The sequence below is a fragment of the Lepeophtheirus salmonis genome, chromosome 4 (genome assembly GCF_016086655.4).
Source record: "Lepeophtheirus salmonis chromosome 4, UVic_Lsal_1.4, whole genome shotgun sequence".
Taxonomy (NCBI): domain Eukaryota; kingdom Metazoa; phylum Arthropoda; class Copepoda; order Siphonostomatoida; family Caligidae; genus Lepeophtheirus; species Lepeophtheirus salmonis.
Window position 1 is genome coordinate 29,362,068 of NC_052134.2, and position 18,379 is coordinate 29,380,446.

Sequence of the window (18,379 nt, forward strand, 5' to 3'; positions counted from 1 at the left end):
GGGGATAATAGAAAATAATAAAGTTAGCCCCCTTTCTATAAAATGTTTTCCCCTTTTTAAAGAAGGGTGATACTTTGACAAAAAAAAAGATCGTTTGCCACGAATTTTATTCATTAATTCCCTTTTCAGCTACAAGAGGCAGAGAATGTGCACTATATAAGACGAGGGGAACTATTTCAGTACCATACAATTCAACTCTTGTCAGGAGATTGCATTTCCTATAATGTTGTTCAGTTTGTGTAAGTTTCACCGTGTCTTTGCCATTCTATACCTAAAATTTCAACCCTATTTGTGCCATTACAATTTAAAAAGTAAAGTCAGCGTCTGGCTTCCCAATCCTTTATGGGAGAACAGCATTTTTACTTTTATTCATTATCAAGCCAACCTGTGGTAATATTTTTCAAAAGACTTTAGAATAACTTCAATTCTTCTAATTAACTGATGTTCAGTGTTGGCTTTGACAAATAATGTGACATTATCTGCATAAGGATCAAGTAAATGTTTAGAATTGCCTAAGGAAGTTTCAAAGCCCCTGTATCTGGTTTCATATTTTCATTCGAATCTAATGAAATATCTTCCAAAAGCTCCGAACTGTTGTCTTCATTCCCTGTATATAGCTGTAATTATACATCAACCTGTTTTATCATCGACTGAGAGTGAAGGCACCTGTCCTTGGCTTATTTCTGCATGAGATACTTTATTCGATACATCAACATTTTCCAAAATCACTATTTTTTACAATTTTCCTGGGATCCATAATTATTCGACCGTTTCTCAGTTGCAAACAATTACTCTTCTAAGCCTTTGTTTCCTTCGTTGATGAGTGAATTCCTTCTTGATCTTCCACATCACTTGAGATATATACTGTTTCAACTCCTTCAGTTTTTGTAAATTCACGGTTATACTCTTGAACTGTTACTCTATCCTGAACAGATCTTTCCACATATTTAGGATTCGTTTGAACTTTCTTTTTTCTGCTTTTTAGTTCTTTAGTATTATGACCTTAAACATTTTCTCGAGAAACTTCCTCTTTTAGAATTTTTAGGTAATCCAACCACATATCAGACATAATAATAATCTAAAGTTACATAAAATATGACATCACACCTTGAAATTTACTTCTATCGTAAAAAAAAATCGCCTTTAATGTTTTCTAGCTTTTACTGAATCGAGTAAGATTAATTAAAAGTGGAAAAAGGTTTAATGCACATCTTTGTCAGTTCAAACAACTCATTATCCATTTTTATTATGTAATAATTTCCCTAATTGTGTTGTATTGCTGAAATAATTCCCACATGTGACACAAGAAAAAAAAGCCAAGAAATAATTTTTCTAATTATAAATACACTTTTTAATAAGACACCATTAACATTGAAATGCTTTTATATTTATAAAAATTGGTTGAAGTACAAACGATCGTTTTAGTAACATGATTTATTCATTTTAAATATTAAAATAAATAATTGTAAATGAATTAGGAATTGTTTGAAGTTTCGTCATACAAATCCACATTCCCCTTTCTATGTTTTTTTTCCTTATTTTGGATTGAAATATGTGTATTTACTTTATTAAAAATATGCTCTTCTTTTTGCGATCGATGTTTGACTTCGTTGCCTTGATCAACTTTGGTGTCCTCACGGACCTTAGGAGACAACTCCTGGGCCTGTCAGCGATACTCCCAGTCTCTTTGTAACACTTGATCGTGTAAAGCACCGATGCCATTGGCACACTAAAGTCTGTAGCTCCTTGGTAATGGTTCCTACAGCTTGTTCGTTTTAAATGAAGTAAAATGATGGCATGCTTCAGGTTCATTGATGTTGTCGTTAAGAAGTCAATAACACGTTTTAACACGAAGTATAAAAATTAAAGTATTTCCATGGTAGTTACTTAAATATTTATTACTGCTTGCCATCCAGACATAAAATAAAATTTTAGAAATATACGGCAACCAACACGACCACACAACGGGGTATTTGTGCAACTACAACAGATTCTGAAACCTAGTTTATATTCAGATTTTGTTCTGTAATATTTTTTATTTTTTTACATTTCATAAATTTTAAAATACGAGAGTCTTCGTTTTCCTCATTCCTTGCTTGATGTATCTCATAAGATAGGGCGGGACATCTATTGATGAGATTGTCTCAACTCTGCAGTTCTTCCATACATACATTGTACGTTGAGCTTGCCTTTCCACTTGCTTAGGTGGGCTAGAAAAGGGGCATGTCCATTGAAGGCCTGTACAATGAGTCTCAATTTTTCATTTCCAAGCTTGATACACTTCGACTTCGGCTTCTTAAGCATAGTATGTGTATGTTTCATACTTTGATCTTTTTTATATCGGTTACACCAATATTGCTAGAAGAAATCATGAATTACCTTCTTGATGTAGCTTGGATGCGTCCAAATAGTAAACTGGTTTTTGTTGTTTGTACCCCTCTTCCCAAAATGGTCTGCAAATTCATTTCCTGTAATGTCAGAATGTCCTCTACACCATTCTAGATGTGTATTTTTCTAACTAATTCCTTTCATGATGTTTTCTTTACATGTTAAAACTTCTTTACTTGTAGTAACTGGATTAAATGTGGCAGCAATGATCGGATTATAACATTGTTCAATGTTTTTTCGTTCTTGAGAAGAGTATGTACACCTATTGTTATGGCGAAAATATCTGCTTGAAACACAGAAGCCTCCTTATTCACTGAAGCCATTGAATTTACGCATCACCTTTGGTGATGTCCAATCAATCTTCCAGTGTTTCTGTCTTCGTCTTTAGACCTGTCTGTATATATGATTGCGACAGGATTCTTAATCTGACTAATCTATTCAAATGCAATTACTTTTTATGTAGTAACTTATTTGATCCATTCAGACTTGTGTAAGTATTTTATCACTAGTCAACCGATGCCCACGACGTTTTGGAAGATTACCCATTCCATCCCAGGTATCACGTAAGAAATGCTACATTATCCATCTGGATTTTGATGCCTGTTCCTTAATGTATATGTCCATAGGAGCAATACCCAAAACTTTCCCCATTCCTGCTGTTGCTGTCGATTGAAATGAGTCATGCCAAAAGTGCTTTCCTTTGAATTGTGTTTAATATTTTCCTTGTACTTTTTTTGTAGTGATTGCATTTCCCCCTACTAGACGCCCATAGAAGATGATAGGTAAGATCATAGTTTCATACAACCAGATAACCTTGTCTGAGGTCAGTTCCCATTTTTGTCCAAGAATTGCCTTGCCCATATTCCATATCCGAGAACACTTGGAGGTTTTTTCAAATACTCTGCTCAGGTGAGTCTTTGATCAAAAATCACGCCCAGGTGCATCATATATGCGGCATATTCCATCTTTTTGCCATCCATTTCTAATTGTGGAAAATATTTTGATCTAAGTTTATAAGCTTTTGAAAATACTAAAGCACTTGATTTTGATGGGTTAAAGGTTATACATTTTTATTTTCCCCATTTAATAACAGTATTGATTGCCCTTTGCATTGCATTGAGAAGGGTGTGGGGATTGTTTCCACTAATGAAAAGGAGGATGTCGTCAGCCTCACCAACGACCTTGATTGCTCTTTCTTTAAATTTATTAAGTAAACTATCCATAATCATATTTCAAACAACCATCGATAGAACTTGTGAGCTCCCACAGGTTGGACTGACTCAAACTTCTATGCCAGTAAGCTTGGCTGTGACCGTACGTGTACTCAGTAAATTTTTGTACCAGGATCTGATATAATCTGTCCATGGTAAATGATGATTAAAAATTTTGCAAAAATAATTGTTAAGATCACAATTTGTAATAAATAAAATGCAAGGAAGACAATTCATAGCTGAAACTTGTATTTTGATAACATAATAAATGTTAAACAAATATAATTCATGAAATATTGTTATATATAATAATTTAGAAAAAATGATTTTTTGGGGAAAAGGAAAAACGCTGTTCTTATTCAAGGTATCTATAGGTCATAGGACTGACCATCGTTATTAAATATTATTTGTTCCAACTCAAAACGAAATTATTTATTTGAATGGTATACAATTTTAAGGCATCATCTTTAAGAAAAATAATAATAAAGTCTATACAACAATTCAATGACGAACTAAACTTCAAAAAAATGAGGAATTTTCTACAACTTCTTTTTTCTTCACAAGTTTGGATTTAGAAATTTTTGACAAAAATAAAAAATGGACTTATCATCTCAATATATTATTTCAGGCATTTATATTGATATGTTTTTTCGAAGTTAAAGAACTGTCTCCTTAAAATTCATACCTATTATAAAATAATATTACAATACCCGCCCGCACTGAAGGGGTCTAAGCATTAAGAAGAAATAATATTGACCATAGTATATCTTATTTCCCTATCCCTTCTTGTTCCAAGCAACACAGGGTAGCCCGATGCTAGTTTATTCATATAAAAGCCATTTAAAATGTATGTTGGAACATTCATAGATGTCCTATTTCATTATTAGCGGAAGTATCATCAATGAGTGTATAAATTAAACTTAAGTCTAATATGTTTTTGCGTGGAACGACCCAAAGATCCTACAAAATTCAATTTTTAGTAGAAAATAATATCAAGGTAATATATCATATTTGTACTTACCTTTCAATTTCCAAAATTGTTTCCAACAAGAGAAAAGTCCAAATGTGATCCTAATGAAAAAATAAATAAAATAATTGTTTAAAAAAAGTTATTATCTAATATATCATTATTAGTGAAAGTACCATGAATGAGGGGAAAATAATGGTTTAAAAAAGTTCTTAAATTATATACTTTATTTACACAATAAACAATTTATATTGGAGTTAATATTAATTAAATTTGTTTCTTATTTCAAGCATTATACAAATGTATTTTTTCAATAATTGCATTGTAATTAATTTACTCAGTAAAAAGCTCATAGTTTTTTGGATTAAATTTAAGGTTTAGTTTTGCAAATTAAAGAATTTATTAAAGTTTTTTGAATTTTTTTATGTACAACTTTGAATGATAAAAAAATTAGAATTGCATTTAGTTATCTTTTTGGCAAAGAGAAATGAAAAATTAGATAGGTAGTTCCTTTTGAATTTAGAAATCAGAGATAGCATTAAATGTCTGAACAATATCCATGAATTGAAAAAATATGTAATTTAAATATTTTTAAGTAGATCCTTATTAATTTAGAGGTGAGATCTCAAACCAGGTTATCCATTGAAATTTGAAGACTTAATAATTCATTAAAATTGACTTATTGAAATTCGTTAATTTTTCGATATATTGAGGCATTAACAGTTAGTTACAAGACAAAACAAATCTGACCTCTCTAGCTTACGTACAAGTCTAGAAAATAGCACTTGAACGTGATCAAAGAATTTCCAATTGCACACTTCATGCAGTTGTGCGTCTCCCAGGCAACCGTCCACGCCCTTAGCAAGTCTTGTAGAGGAAAAAGGGGTTTGTCAAAAATGAACCATACGAAGTTTTTTTCAGATTACATAATAACTTTATTATCTGTACATTAATTTCATGTATCTATACATTTTAAAATACAAACAGCAATCTTAATCACAAAATAATATTAATTAATTAATATAACAATATGGCAATCATTTGCTATGGATGGTTCTAACAAAAAAAAACATAGGTAAATAATAAAAGATAATAACATCTTAACGAAAATCTGCTAAATGTATTTATTTAAAAACAAAACTATAAGGCTATTCCATTTCAATTCATATCAAACCTCTTAAGCACTTTATAGGATCTTAAAAGGACTAGTAGGTATGCAAGAGTTCTTAATTCTTACTGCGTAGATAATAAATAGCACTCTAGTTATTTTAAGAATTCTATTTTGAAGTGGAATCTATGTGTAGACAGGCACATTAGAAGCCAATCCCCAAACTTTATTTATGAATTGCAGATTATTTCCTCAAAAACTCTGTGGTCATTTGCACAATACTAACCACTTTTGTAGAATCCCAAAAAAGAATAGATCGCTTAATTGTTTCGATCATGTTATCTAATTCCTAAGGAAGGAGGTTCACTCAACTCCCTTATGAGGTCTAGTAGTTTTACTCGGATGAATTTTCCATCTGTTGTCCGGCGTGGAATTCGGAATCTTAATCGTACATTTCTTGAGTTAGATGTATCTTCCTTCGTTTGGCTGGATCTTCCTTCTACGAGGCATGACATCATAAAATTGGCATTCATATGGGACAAAATACGATGATAATGTTGACTATTTTCTAGCACACCACCATAAAAATGGGATAACTACAAAATTGAAAAGAAATCCTTGGAGATAAAGATTTTTCAATAGGTCTTTTTTTTTTAAATTATAAAATTAATGTTTTTCTAAATTATAAGGTATTGTATTTCTCATCACCATGTATTATGAATAACTTATAAGGGTCTTAAGTAAGCTTTCGTTTTTCATCATTTTTCTGCCCAAAAATGAATATATATCGAGTCCAAAATAAAATATAGAATCGTTAATAACACTTATTTAATTAAAAAACATCTTTAAATAAGTTTTATTACTCCTATTTTTATTTCTGGGATTATTTTAAGGGTAAGAAAAAGACTCCAAACGATAATATTCCGAATTACTATAATACCAGAAATATATAAATATTACATACAAATATTAAGGATATCTAATGGAGTTCACATTAAAAAAATGTCCTCATAACTTCTGGCTTAGGTTTTGGAAACGTTTAATTAGAGTCTCAAAATAGTAAATAGCTCTGTAATATCAAATGTAAAAATTTGATACATGAGCATTTGAATCCCAGATTTGGGCAATTTAACAATTTTTGGACAAACAACTTAATTGGTGCTTTAGCAACTTGAATAGGCACAAAGTAAAGCTTCACTTATGATCATTTTCACTGAATTAAAAATAATTTCTTCTCTATGTTATAGTAAAAAAAATTGTGATATTAAACATGTTGAATGTAATAAAATTTCATTTATATTGCTTTCATACTTTAATGTGGTTTATACCGGGTAGGGACTAAAAAATTAGAAAATTTTAGAAGCTGTTTTCACTTCTACTTTTTTTTAGCCATTATTATGGCAAACTTTTGAAGCAAATTGGGTTATTTGATAATTTTCTACACTTTTTATTCATTATGCCCCCCTTTCATTCTGAATGATGGTTTCAATACGGGACGAACAAAAGCACAGCGGGTCTTAATGAAATTTGAAAAAAGGTTGTTCCTCTACTCTGTGATAGGAGACTTCAGTGGATCAACATATGGGTAAAAAGTCTTGTGAGTCTTTTCAACCCAAATCCCCTCCAAAATCCATTGACTTGGTAGTCGTTGTAGAGTTAAGAGCCATGATAACCAAAAGACGGAAAATTGTTGTTCTTTACTTTTTAAACGTTTTTTTCCCCATGAGATATGTCACCTTTGATTTAAGAAAACCACTTAATTTGTACTAATTTATAGGTAATTATCCACTAGATAGGTCTTTCGATCAATATTCATTAAAAAAATATCGATAATTTAATGGGATTTGTTCGAATGGAAATATTATCGATGTTTACAAGAAATATTCAAAAAGTATTCTTCAAATAGTAAAAATATAAAATGTTAAAATAAGGCGAGTTTAAAAATTTTTTAAAAGTGTGATTATAAAAGATTTAAAATTAGTTTTTGTCGATATGTAGCATCAATTATTTGTTTTCAAAATAAAAGAAGTTTAGAATATACTAGTATGATTATTTGTTACGAATATGTATATTAAAAGTTCAACTTTTTTAAAGGATTCCTTAAATTGGTCAGATGGAGCTGTACTGATGATAAATATAAGTAATAATTATAGTGTTACCTTTACAACATCTGTCCTAGGAATCGTTTTTACAGTCCATATACATAAATTTCCTGTTCTAGGAATAATAGGGGTGAAAATTTACGCACATTGAGCTCAAGAAAGTAATTATAAAAAAATTATAAACATTAATATATTTTTTTGATCTAACCTTATTAAAAGGTTAGGCAGCAAAACGTGACCCGTTTATTAATATTATTTTTTTCAGGGAGTTTTATAGATTATTTTTTGACATTCTTGTTCAACCACTCCGTGTGCATAAACAAACTGTAATAAATATGAATATTAAGACCAGGAAACTAGAGAGTCCATGTTTAGATGCCAACACCTGTATATAGCTGATTGAATACTTTGTATAGGGTGTTCCAGATAAATTAGGAAAATCTTAAAATGGCTTACAACGAAGGAAATTGATGAGGTAAAACAATAAATGTTTTATTAGTTGTAAGCAACATTGAATGAAATTCAATTATTCTTATTGAGATCTGCCTTTCTTGATAACTTCGGCCACAGAGCACCGGATCCAGCTTTGCAAATGTGAAGGTAATTGACTTCTTCAGTGCTACCACAGACGAACACAATTTGACAAAAGTCTCATGCTCGACCCTCTCTCAGAGATAGAAATTACATGGGTTCAGGTCTGGGCTATTTGCAGGCAAAAATCTGGGCTCCGAAAATGAGGACATTTTGTGGTATAAGCATTTGCACTTTTTGTCCGTGTGGGCTGGTGTACTGTCTTGTTTCAAAGTGTAATTTCTTTGTTAGGCCACTCCATCCATCAATCCACGCATATAGGTAATGTAAATTAAAAGTGCAGAACCAGGACCAGTAGAATGGTAATGCTGGATCCACATTAGTTCCCCCGTGGCTGCCAATACTTCTGGCGCCATGAAGATGAGGTAATCTAGAGAAGTAGATCTCATTATGAAAAGTTGAATGTCATTCAATGTAGATTTCAAAAAAAAAAAAAAAAAAAAAGTATTATTCTTTCCAATCTCGATTGTTCGTTATTAGCATTTATACTCAATTTTACTAAAGGGGATATACAAAACATTTTTTTTTTTTTTGCAAAGATTGCATATCTAGGTTTCAAATTTTTTTGGGAATACCAGTGTTCCTATTGTCCTGAAGGGTAAAAAGATCAATAAATCATTTTTCACAAAAAAGTATTTTTCGATTTTAAAATTATTTCCTAAAACATAAATACTTATCATACATTTTCACTTGTAATTTATTAACTAATTGAGAGAACCGAAAACATTATCAAAATATAATGTAAGTAAGAATTCTTGAGCTTCTGAGAATATCTTCTACATTTCAAAAGAAAAAGCCAAATGACAAATTTCTTCCAAGTTACCCACGTTTCTAAAATACATTTTTAGAATAAAAGTAATAAAATTAAAAAATTACATATTAACTTGAAATTTTAACACTGGGTTAAATATATACAATGCTATATAAAAATGTGATATAACCTAACAATTTGTAAAAATTGTTTAATTATAAATATATTAACATGCTTGCACAAATTTTTAAAATTTACCAAAACTAATGTGATAAAACCTAACAATTTGTAAAAATTGTCTAAATATAAATCTTTTAACATGGTTGCACACATTTTTAAAATTTACCAAAACTATAATAAGATATTTATTGTAGAAAGATCAATATGACAATAAAATAAATAAAAATACAGTTATTGATGGCCATTTTAAAATAAAAAATAACATTTTTGAATTATTATAAGAAAATTTATGGTCAATTTAATAAGTGGAACGCCCGTTTCCTTATCAAAAGGGTTAGATAATCCCAATTTATCTGGACCGCCCTGTACATATGGATATCATTGATGAGCCCTCTTCTCCTTGTACGTTTGTGATTTATTTAATTAATTAATGTGCATATATGAACATATAACTACATACATTTATATGGGTATACATGAACATTAATATAATGTAAACATTAAAGTTTTTTTCTTATATCATTGAATAAACAATATTCTATAAAATACATATTCTTAAATAAAAAATTATATTAGGCACTCAAGATGTAGATAAATTTATATTAATAGTTTCTAGAGTGAATAAACTTGTGTATACTAAGTATATATATGGAAGCACCTAATGATTCAAATATGTATACATGTTGATATTGTAAAACTGAATCTATTGTGTCTTAAAGAAATATCTAGTTAATGAAGAAAGTTTTATCTAAAATTATATCTTAGAAATAAATTAGTGTGCCGGGTGGTCCATTGAAGTCTGAAAAGTTACTAATTCAATTATTAATTAAGGTTAAGATATTAAGATTAATTCATATTTCGTTATATTAAAGCATAAACAATTTAGTTAAAACCAAAACAAACCTGAGCTCTCTAGCTTACGTACAATTTGAAAAAATGGCACTTAAACGTGATCGACAAATTTCCATTCGTGCACTTCCATAATTTGGGTGTCTTCAGGACAAACATACACGCCGTCAGCAAGTCCAAACGATGCAGAGGAAAAACAAATGTGTCAAAAAGGCAAAACTGCACACGGATAAGTTAAAGAAAACAGCCCAGGCCAATCCCATCAAGTCCACAAGAGAGTTCAGAGAGCTTTTCAAGAAGTGGTTGAAATAATCCTTGTGAGGGTCGGAGAACCCACTTTTGACAAAAGCAATGAAAGAAATCCATATCCTCCGATCATTACTCTTTTGAGTACGTTTGAACTCTTTCTTGACTCTGTCGGCCCCGTACAGCCCTGATGACAACCACCTCGACTACAAATTTTGATTGTATTGTGAAAAAGCTCTGCAGTGTCTGTTATCCGAGCACCGAGGCCATCAAAGCCATTGCCAGTCAGTACTGGGACGCCATGGTAGCGGACTACATCTGCATTGTGCACCAAGCCTTCTGCCACCATCTGGATGTCATCAATGCCGCTAAGGGCGTCTACATTAATGATGAAGGAAGCTTAAACCCACATCTATTCAAAATATTTTATTTTTTTTGAAATTCTATTTTTAATTGATAAATTATATTTTGTAGAATTTAAAATTCAAAACATTGATATGTTAATGGAACATTCGATATAATCCAACGACAGTAGTTGATTATAACTTTTAATAATTAGGGATATGTATATTGGGTAAGTGTCGGTATCCCAAAATATGAATAGGTTTAAAAAATATAAAATTGACTTTATATAAAAATAAATTATGTATAAAATAATCATTAGTATACAGTTATTTAAACGAAAATATATTCAACTTATTGAAGTATCAAAGCGTTTGAAATTCAAGGTATTTACTAATTTTGGGGTTGGATATAAAAATCATAGAACCGTCTTTTACTTTTAAACTTTTGTTGAAACAAATTACTTTGGCCCTTGTAAAAAAATGAACTTGGATTGTACACATGGCATAATGTAGTTTAGAAGGTGTATACAATGTAAAGAAAATTTGATCTGTTTCGGTCCCACAAAAAATCCTTCATATCAAGTTTAACATGTAAGATATGTAAACAATTTGAATAATAGTTTTAGTTAGGAAATTGGTGAGACGAAAAAAAAAATTGCAACTAGAAGAATTGTTCTACTGTCTGAAAACGTTTTAAGTTCGGTGTAGGGTCTGAGACAATAATCTTGACCTCAGACCGAGTCTCACGTATACAGGGTCCACGGAAAGTTCTCTTGAATTAACTTTATATAATTCAATTGAATGTAAGGTTGCAATGTATAATGATTCAACTGTAGATAGGTCAAAACTAGAAAAAAACAAAAACAATTTTGAATAAAATAAAAGCTTTGTCAACAACAATAGAACCCAAGAGAGAGGCTATAATCAAGGAGTACCTGAAGGGCAAATCTCAACAAGCCATCGCAAGGAACCTGAAAAGTCTTGAAATCAACCCAATACTCATCAAGAGGACCATTTAGAGGTACAGAAGACTTAATATAGCAATACAGACTCTGATCAGGCAGATAAAGGTAAAAAAGGACGCCCAGATTGGTCAAGGCAAGGATTGCAAGAAATAACAAGAGGAACCTCACAAAGATGGCCAAAATTTTCAACATGGGTATAACAACAATGAGAAACAATATCCAATATGACTTTGGGATGTATCGCTACATCTTGAAGAGGCAAACTTTTAAGCAAAGTCAAGGATAAAATAATTGAGAGAAGCAATGCCCTTTTTCAGAAGCAAAGGACTGGCAAGGCTTCCAACAATGTATTAAGTGAATAGGATATTTTCACTGTCAGATTTTTAACTCCCACAATGAACGGATTCTGGTCAAAGAAGGAGAGTTGAGTTACTATTGAGTCAACAGAGTGCAGAACCATAGTTTATCATGGTTTGGGGAGCCTTGACTTAGATATGGAAGTCCCCCTTGGTGCTTTTACCGACCAAGGTCAATATCAATACCAAAGAGTACATCAGCACCATCCTGGAGGACAGTCTTATTCCCTGGTCCCAATAGCCTTTCCAGAACGAGCCATATACCTTCCAACAGAATGGTGCCTTTTCCAAAAAAGCTCCAAAGAGACGCAGTGGTGGTTTGAGGTCAATTCTGAGTGGTTTCACACCTTCAGCCCCAACCTAAATGACATGGATTACTCTGTGGGGTCAATTCTTTAGAGCAAAGCCTGTGTGCCTCTCTGCAATAATTTGGATGATCTGAAGGCCAAACTGGTAGATGCCTTGTAACCTTCCCAGTGGACATGTTGTGTGCAGCACGAAAAGTCAATTCCGGACACTTCAGGCTGTAATCAAGGTTAAGGGTGACCATTTCGGATAGAAGTCATGTCACATGTTTTGAAATTTGTGTAGACGTATGTATGTATATCATTATTTGCAAATTATATAATTAGTTATACCTTTAGTACATTGATAAACATTTAACAGGACTTTCCCGCGGACTACCGTATTTTCGAATATTTAAAAATTGTATTTCTTAAATAGTTTTACATATACGTAGATACATGCCGATATATATTTGTTTAGTTTATACCGTTCATTACCACCCATAACAGTAGAAAAATTGCCATATACAAGACAAATGTTTTTTTATAATCTATAAAATGAACTTTCTTTGTATTTTTTTATATTACATTCATTTATATGTAAGAGCATGAGAAATACCACTGAATTACACTTTAAACAACAGGCATGGTCTCATTGATAAATTTATACACTTCCTTTCAAATAAGGAAAAATATATCTATCTACCATTTAACAATCACTAAGAACATTGCGAAATTAATTATTTATTGTTTAACTATTTTTATATCGATCCTAGAACTACGGTGTGCGAGGTAGAATCGTGAACATTACTTTAAATAAATCTGGATTACTCTAAAGTAAATATTTAAAATTACTTGGATGCGTAATTAAAAATAAGGACTACTCCGTTAATAAGTAATAAAAAATAACTTTAAAAAATCAACAGTTGTCAGCAAAGGGGGAAAAAAAGGTGTCCAATTTGCTCCACACCCAACTGAGTGTCGAGAAGATCATAAAGGTCGTAGGGTGCTTCTGGAGTTTTGTTTACAAGATTTAAAGCATGGTGGGTTCAGATCAGAACCTAAATATGTTATCTACCTGCGATATATATAGAAAAATTGGGATCATGAAGGACATGGATACCACAGAGGCCGGAAATCCGGCCAAGTCGATGAGGCAGGATGCCATGGATCTTAATGTCAGTGGTAGGACTGTTAGCTATGTGAAAGATTTAATGAATGATTACATTGGCAACTAGTTTCAATAGCAACCAAGGCCAACAGGGTCAAGGTAAGCCAGAAATGGTTGACTTGGTTAAAGCATAAAGGGTGAACAGTTAGCCTCCGTACACAAAGTTGGATAGTACTATCTCTCAGTGAAATTTGGATGACCTCAGCGCCTACATCGTGAAGCAGTGGTTGGCCATGTTTGAGGCCTTCATCAAGAAGTATTGTGGCTTTTTATGGCCAAATTGAAGGCCAAGCTGGTAGCCAAAGGAAATCATTTTGAAAAATAAAAAGATATATCAATGAATTAGTCTGTAATATGTAATGGGTGAGCTTCTTTTCATTTATGCAAAAGTTTACCCTATTGGTTTGTTATCTTCTTTTTTTTTTTCGTTTTCTTTTCTTCACTTGTAGCTAGGATTGGAGATCATAAAAACAAAGAAAATAATAAATCATTTCTAGAACGTATAATGCTAAAGCATGAAAAACTATAGTGAATCCAAAGACTGAAACAACATTTCGACGTCAAGAACTTTGCTTCCCATAGGATTCAGCTTCTACTCATGGTGCCCACTCAGTTCGAAACTGGTGTTAAAAAAAAAAACCGCCCCTTTTTTGTTAAGTCTATGTGGGTTTCCTTTTCAGCTAATTTAAATCATCAGAGAGGACAATGATTATCCTGCTTGAAATAAGAATGCTCTCATGGCAACCCTTGAGAAAAAATGGACCCAAATTTTAGTAACACTAAAAGAGAAATATCAAAGTGTTTTGACTGGCCTAGTTTGAGAAATGATGTCAAAACTTGGGTCGAGGCTTGCCTCGTATGTCAAAAGAATAAAAGTGATATTCGTCATAGACCTTCAGGAGCAACAACCTTCCATAAGAATCCTGCCAGATTCAGTGTGATCCACGTTGATATGTGGGGCCAATTCTTCTCACGAAAGGTTAAACATTTTTTCTCACCGTTCTTGAAAGGTCAACTAGATGGGCTGAAGCCCTGCCAATAGTGGATACGACGGCCGAAAGCCTAGTAAACACCTTATTTCTGGTTACATTTCAACATTTGGTGTACCCGAGTTAATTCACTAGGGAAGCGTGGCTCAGTTTACGGGGACACTATGGAAACAGCTGGGACAACTTCTTGGTGCAAAAACCTTGTTCGCTACTTCCTACCATCCTGAGTCAAATGGGATTATAGAAAGGTTTCATCGCAGACTAAAAACCGCTATCTTGTCCAGGATGCAACAAGAAGAAAAATCTTGGTTACAATCCCTACCATTCGTCCTCCTTGGACTTCGAGCGTCTGTGCCTTCGATTTCTGGGAATTTGTTCTCACCTATTCACCACCTTTAAGGATCTGCACTGCATCTGCCTCTGTCTTTTGGTAGAATCTACCGTATTTCCAAATGATCGAAATCTGTTCGAGAAATTTCAAAACATCAGGTATACACCTCCACGAACGAAACCAGATCCAACTCATAGACAAACGAGCTACGCATGTGTTTGTTAAACACAAACCAATTAAACCGACCTTAACCACGGTGAACAATGGTCCTTTCAAGATTTTGTCTAAATCCGAACGTACCTTTAAAGTGGATCTAGGACATTGTTCAGATTTTGTTTCGGTAGATCGACTGAAGCCAGGGTTTGGAATAACAGGCATTCTTCTGACGTTTCAAAACATGCATACAGTGTAGTTTCTTCGTCTCCGTTTAAATTCAGATCATTAATTTTATAATTTTAATTACAAATGTGTGCATTTATACCATTTAAATTTTGTATGTTTAATTTTATTTGATCATTTCAATTCCAAATACTTTTTTTTTTACCATTTTTATTTTTGTATACTTGCATTCTCACAATAAGTATTTCATTTAATATAACCTCGAAGCAGAGTCTGGGGAGAATACTTTTTGGATCTGTAGAATCCGTTTATATTCATATGTTTTATCCCTGTCAGAACTTTATAATATATACGTTCGTTTAGTGTAAATACTAAAAGGGTTAACTTCCTTCATATCTATAGGCTTATGTGCAGTATGGTACAACTTGGATACGGTATAGACATTGAGAAATACCAAACATAGCCAACCTGAGAAATACCAAACATAGCCAACCTGAGCCAAAGTTTCGCACAATGCCCCAGCTTTCTTTAATAAGGACTATTGGCCTCATGGCAGATATTTCCCCTTTCGATAGTGTTCTTTTTTGGAGGATCAATTGAATGATCTCTGCAATTTATTTTGAATCCAAGACCATGTTCTAATCAGCCATCCTTTATGCATGGTTCAGTATACAGTCAACCTTATCTGATCAAACTTTATTCTTAAATTGGAGAATGTGAGTTATGCCAGTGGTGGACATATTGAATGAAATTGGTACGTACTTAAATCTAAAATATATAACAAAAAAAAAATCATACACTATTATCATACTTTATACTCTAGTTATTATAAATTTTGAAATTGTTGACTTATCCTTCAAAGTTCAAAGTACGGATCCCTGTATCAGTAATACTTCTACTTGTTTATTGATTTAATGATTTTGTTAAATTTAGTACATAATCTAAATGTCAAAATTATATTCGATCGATTTATCCTTGATGTGTCTGGTCAAGGGAATTTACAAAATAATTCATTTTTCCTATTATGATTTAATTTTATTTTTTTTTCAACCAAAATTAATAAGAAATAAAAATATTAATGTTTAATACGACGTTTTGTCTCTTAATTCTTTGTCCTTTTACCCAAATTACAAATATAAGTTTAAATTCATTTGATCAAATGTATTACTCTGCATTTGTTATTTAAGTCATTTGTGAATTCATAATAGATTTATAATACATCTAAAAAATGAATTTCTCAACTATTTGAATTAGCTAATTTTCCAAATATTTAACTCTTTGGTAGTCCTACACCCTTCGATTTACAAAAAAGTAAAAATTATATCTTGGGTAATTTTGCAGGTTTGTGAAAATAGAATAAATAAATAAGGGCCCATTACTTATGATATTTTGAAAATCTATTTTAATTAAGCAAAGGATGTATATCTATATGTAACCCGTACAGAACATCTGCAAAATTAAATTTGGGGGGGTGTTGGTTTTTGAAGTTAAATTTATTTGAATAAAAATGCAAAAATTCAGAGCTTTTCATAAAAAACTTCAAAATTTAAATTTTTTGCAGAAAAATATTCAAAAATTAAATTTCATATAGTAAATTTTTTGTAGAAAGATTTCAAATTCCATAACTTTTTTCAATAATGTAATTTCTTAATTAATTAAGTTAAAAATTTAATTTCAAAAATCCATAACTGTTCACAAAAAGTTAAAAAAGATTATATTTTTTGTAAAAAAAAAAGGAGTCCACAGCCGTCCATCAAAAAATTTCATTTTTGACGGATTATTTTTTTGAAATCTGGATATTTTGCAGAGGGGGCACGCACAGTCCCTTCATCCCATCCCCTGCAGACCCCCTTGGGTACGACGGCTAGTATAGTAATAATGAGAAGGAGTAACTTTTTTTCAACTATCGTCGTAAAGACGTAATAATAAGGACTCTCTACATTTTGATTCAAAAAAAGACACTTCCTTCCATTAGAAATAAAATAGGAAGTTTTTTGAGAAGTTAACTGTTTATCTATAGAAAACTATCAAAACAAAAAGGGAAATTGTATATCTTGGAATAACTTTTCTCTATAAATACTTAACTTTTCATTTCAAACTTCTCTTATTTGGTAGAAAAAAATAATTTGTAATAAGTGATACTACAACATAAAGCTGAATTGGGGAGTTTATATTCTTATGGAAAGAAAGCCTTTTATCTACTAATAGAAAATAATTTGTATATTATTATATATATATTATAAGAAATGTTTATAAAAAAAACCAAAAACAATCAAATATTTATATGTAAGCAACAATTTCAGGGTTGAAATGCGTAAAAAATATTGATTTAATCATTTAGATGGATCTGCTCTTTAAATACTTTCTCTACAGCTTTAGAAGTCAATTTTCTTGGACAACCAATCCTAGGAGCTTCCCAGAGATCTTCACTCATATCTAGGATTTTCTAGACATAGTGGACAGCGTGTCTGTTGATTTTTGGAATTATTTATTTGTGCAAACTTTTTTTCCCAGTGATTATCTCTTTTAGTACACAATACAAGATAAATAACGTCATTATTAAACGTCATCATTCACCAGAGAAGTATTTTAAATCAAATGGAAGAAATCTAATAGGAACAAGTAAGGCTTTGATCTGATTTCGTCTCAACTCCGCAAGCTTCTGTCGAGATAAGAATTTTCAGGACTTATTGAGTGGGATAGCGTTCCAACATGTGACCGGCATGTGAACACTTATTCCATTGCCCAGGAACTGAAAATTAGACAGAAACCGTTTGGAACCATCTAAGTCCGGATTATCCCAACTTTTTTAACTGTATTGTCAAAAAATGCTCAGAACTTTTTAGATCACCAATTATTATCTGCAAGATGGTGTGATTGCTTTAGCCTAGGCTAAAATAAGTATATATCGCTTGAGGGTAGCTGGGTCTCCTTAATGTGAATATGATAATTATCATTCAGGTAGTTTTATTATTTTGTCGCATTATGGAGCAACTCTATATCGCCTTATTTACAAACTAATATTAGTAAACAATACTCATCCCCTTGTGGTTGAAAACTACAATGTTGTATGACCTCTAATGAAATTTAAAAGAAGGAACATATATATTTGGTATGTCGGGACAGTTTTTGTTTAGTCTTCATCCATTCAGTTTAAAAATGGAAGTATACAGATTTTAATGGAACTCTCGGTTTTAATTGAACCAC

General features: G+C 31.8%; 1 protein-coding gene across 1 annotated transcript in view; it reads right to left on the reverse strand.

The window, feature by feature from the left end:
* The window catches only part of LOC121116704 (zwei Ig domain protein zig-8), a 443,349-nt gene that overhangs the window by 286,578 nt on the left and 138,392 nt on the right, over window positions 1-18,379 (reverse strand). Inside the window, exon 2 of the mRNA XM_040710994.2 lies at window positions 4,621-4,670. The gene's annotated coding sequence lies outside the window, so the exon portion shown is untranslated. The remainder of the gene's footprint in view (window positions 1-4,620; window positions 4,671-18,379) is intronic.